The sequence below is a fragment of the Marmota monax genome, unplaced genomic scaffold (genome assembly GCF_021218885.2).
Source record: "Marmota monax isolate L192 unplaced genomic scaffold, Marmota_monax_Labrador192_F-V1.1 WCK01_AAM20220418_F8-fsc00016, whole genome shotgun sequence".
Lineage (NCBI taxonomy): Eukaryota > Metazoa > Chordata > Mammalia > Rodentia > Sciuridae > Marmota > Marmota monax.
This window is the reverse complement of record NW_026695209.1, coordinates 20,388,755-20,393,276: the sequence shown is the minus strand read 5'-3', so window position 1 is coordinate 20,393,276 and position 4,522 is coordinate 20,388,755. Positions and strand designations below refer to the sequence as shown.

General features: G+C 30.9%; 1 non-coding gene across 1 annotated transcript; it reads right to left on the bottom strand.

The window, feature by feature from the left end:
- Window positions 1-2,674: 2,674 nt before the first annotated feature.
- On the bottom strand, window positions 2,675-2,780 carry LOC124083831 (U6 spliceosomal RNA). Its single transcript, XR_006848933.1, has one exon. It is a non-coding gene; the product is annotated as a U6 spliceosomal RNA (small nuclear RNA).
- Between the last annotated feature and the right edge of the window lie 1,742 nt (window positions 2,781-4,522).

The following is a 4,522-nucleotide window of genomic DNA, read 5'->3' as shown; positions in this document are numbered from 1 at the left end:
GTCCAGATTGCCCAAGCTCAGTGCAACACAATTCATAACACCTGCTAAAAAGTCAACCTGTGTCCATTAATATCTGAATAGATAAAGGAAGTATAAAATATATACACAATATAATACTAATCAGCATCAAAATACAAAAAATTCTGTCCCTTGTGACACATGGATGGAATTAGAGAATATTGGCAAATTTACCAAACACAAAACACCAATAATGCACGTACTCACTTATATGTAAAAAAAACAAAACATTTGAAAACAGAAGCATAGATTAGAGTAGTGGTCATTAAAAGCTGGGGCTTGGGAGTTGGAACTTGATAATCAAGGGGTACAAATACTCAGGAGGAATGTCTGATTTCTTTTTTTTGGGGGGGGTCTATCACACAGTGTGATGAATATAGATAATAGTTAAGGGCAGTGTTTAATATAAATAAGAGTAAATCTCAAATGTTCTTACAAAAAATTGTTAAATATTTGGTGTGATGAAGAAATTAAGAGGTTAACTGGATTAATTATTTTCACTTTGTGTTGAATATTATAACATGATTTTTACCTCACAAATATATAAATGTCTGTAATGTTTCAATACATAGTAAACATTTAAAAGAATTAAGTAAACCAAGGTGAATAAAAATAAAATATAAAAGAACTTATTTATTTTAAAAAAATCTATTTCAGGGGCTGGGATTGTAGCTCAGAGGTAGGGCGCTTGCCTAGCACGGGCAGGACCCGGGTTCAATCCTCAGCACCACATAAAAATACAGGCATTGTGTTGTGTCCATCTACACCTAAAAAATAAATATTAAAAAAAATCTATTCCAAACAACTAGTAAAAGTGAAAAGGAGATATGAAAAGAAGTTGTATCAAAGAAAGAATTACATATATATTATTATTAGGAATAAAAATATGCATTGCATAATGCTAAACAGCTCAATTCACTAAGGAAAAGTAGTAAAAAACAAAGTGTTGTATCTAATATCAGTGATTAAAAATTCATGCAGCAAAACTTGATAGAACTCCAAGAAGAAACAGAGATTATATAACCTCTCTCTAAAACATCAAACAAGTGCACATAAAGGCAGTAAAAAATGGAAGATTTGAACAATGCTATCAATTAATCTAACTGAATTGATATTCATATTAAATCTCATCCCAACAACAGAAGAGAAACATTCATTTTAAATATATGTGGAACATTTCCAACTTTATAAGATAATCTCAGGCCTAAAATAAGGTTTGATAAACTGAAAATATTCATCAATAATAATGTATTCTGTGGCAGGGATTGTGGCTCAGAGGTAGAGCACTCACCTAGCATGTGTGAGGCACTGGTTCAATCCATAGCAACACACACAAATAAAATAAAGATATTGTGTCCACCTATAACTAAAAAATAAATATTTTTAAAAAATGTATAATGGCTATACATAATAACTTAAGCATCAATATAGGAAGGATATCTTGAAAATTCCCAAATATTTGGAAGTAGAATCATGATCATGGGGCAAAAACAATGAAATTACAATTTCAATTGAGTGAATGTGAAATTCCAAAGTGGGATATTTCTAGATATAAATTTATTACTACCTGGTTATATTATGAGTAAAAAGATGCCTCAAATTAATTACCTCATATTCCACTGTTATGCAGTTTAAAAAGAGAAGTAAATTCAATTTAAACTTAGCAGAAGGTAGACTACTAAATACCCCAGAAGAAATTGTTTAAATATGAAACTAAAACAATAGAAAATCAATAAAACCAAAATTAATTGTATAGATTAGCAAAATTATTTAAACTGTTAGCTAGATTAATTTTAAAAGGCAGAGAAGACATGAATTGTCAATACAGAATATCTAAATATTATCTTAAAATTATATATACCAAAAATTTGACAAATGAGATGACCTGAGCACATCACTTTAAAGACAAAGATTACAGTGCTCATCAAATAAGTAATAGATAACCTGAATATACCTAATTTTAAATTATAGGTAAAAATTCCTCATGCAAAGAAAACTCAAGTCTTAAATAGTTACACTGGTATATTCTATGGAGCATTTAAAACAGAATTAATACTAAGTTTATAAGTATTTTCCCCCAAATTGAAGATAAAACATTTTTGGGGAGTGGGGGCTGGTAATCAGGGATTGGATTTAGGTGCATTCAACCACTGAGCCACATACCCAGCCTGTTCTTGTATTTTATAGAGAGAAAGGATCTCACTGAGTTGCTTAACATCTTACTGTTACTGTGGCTGGCTTTGACCTCACTCAGGATCCTCCTGCCTCAACCTCCCACTGGGATTGTAGGCATGAACAACCACTCTGCTAATGAAATATTTTAATTCATTATATGCTGACACAAATTCTCTGATAATGTAACCATAAATTCATTATGAATAAGTTAAACTACATATCAATGGATTTCTAAATAGCAAATTGGATTTAACAACATGCAAAAAAAAGATAATATGGCAATAAAAATGAGTCTATCCCAAGGATGCAAAGTTGCTTAAACATTAATATTCATTTTTTTAATTTTTTATTGTTGGCTGTTCAAAACATTACATAGTTCTTGATATATCATATTTCACACTTTGATTCAAGTGGGTTATGAGCTCCCATTTTTACCCCATATACAGATTGCAGAATCACATCAGTTACACATCCATTGATTAAAAATATGGAACGCTTCACGAATTTGCGTGTCATCCTTGCGCAGGGGCCATGCTAATCTTCTCTGTATCGTTCAATTTTAGTATATATGCTGCCGAAGCGAGCACAACATTAATATTCTAATCAGTGAAATTTAGAAAAAAAATGAGACATTGTTTTCTCAAAAGATGCTTTAAATGAATTTAAGAAATTTACCATCCATTCCTGATTTAAAAATTAAAAAAAAAAACTTTTGATAAACTAGGAAAACACTTAAACCAGGGAAAGGACATCTATGAAAATATTAAATATTTCAGCCAGTAGGCTACCAAGCCCCTCTCCTTACCTTTATTCAGCAATGTTATAGATGATCTAAACAGTGCAATTGCTTAAGAAAAAAATTGTCAGCTAATTTGGAAATAAGGATATCAAAATTTCTTCTTTGTGAATGACATAATTATCTAGGGATAGAATGAAAAAATAATGTGAAGATCATTAAAGATACAGACTATATGCTTGATTTCTAACAATCATTTTTCCATATATTTATAATTAAGTAATGTAAACTGAAATTGAACCAGGACTGTTGTCAACATCATAAAAACATTGACTACTAGGGTTGAACCTAACAAAGGGTATATATGAAAGAACAAACAAGGCTAGTCATCAGAGAAAATGCCCATTTATTGAGGAACAGCTCTCCATATTTATAGAGCTGGGGGTGGTTTGACAGTTATGACAGGTTAATGGTTGAAAGGTTTGACAGTTGGCATGGGAGCTTTCTGAATGGTGGGTAAGGATCATGTGAGCCAGCAGGGCTAGTCTGATTGGTGGGTAAGGATCATGTGAGCCAGCAGGGCTCACCATTGGATGGCTTTTCTTGGGGGATGGGGAAGTTAGTCTTTGGAGCCAGGGCGACTCCCAACAATATAAATCTTGTATTACAAAAAAATTATTGAAAATTAAGTTTCAAACAAATGCAAAGATATGCAATGATCATGGCTAGAGAAGCAAAATTGTGAAGATTTCTCTTTCCCTAAATTAGGATCTAGATTTAATATAATTCAAGAAAAAAATAGCATATTTTTTCACTTAAATTAACAAGCTATTCTGAAGTGAATATAGAAATGTAAAGAGCTATAGTAGCCAAAAGAACACCATGTTGGAGGACTTTAACTATCACACATTGAGTTTTATTATGAAGATAGTGTGGTATTAATCTTAAAATGAGTGAATAGACCATTGTCAAAGAATACAACATTTATATGTGTATTACACATTTTTTTTCAACAGATGTCCAAAAGAGATTCATAGGAAAAAGTATATGCAGTTCAACTGATGCATTTTGGAAAATTGCTTAAACAAATCATTAAAATCATTATAATTAAAAATGATAAATATTTGATTACATAAAAAATAAGAACTGCCATTTGAAAGATATTGTTGGCAATATAAAAAGACAATCCATAGACTGGAAGAAAATATTTTAAAATAATGTACCTGGTGAAGGATATTTAACCAGATATTTAAAAGAACTCTGAGAATTTCATAAGCAAAAACAACCCTGTTTTAAAAAAGGGGAAATATTTGAACTTGTACTTCAATTTGAAATAATGTACAGATGGCAAATAGAATCATTAGAAAGTTCAACGTCATGTCATGATATAGTCAATAATGGCAGAAAATAAATTAAACAACATTTGATATCCACTTACAAACAGTATATATTTCTTGGTAAAATAAGTAGTCCTGTAACATTTGATATTCTACTAAGCTATTTTATTTATTATATTTCAAAATTTAGAATCATTAACATTACAGAGCTGGGGATGTGGCTCAAGAGGTAGCACACTCCTCTGGCATGCGGGCG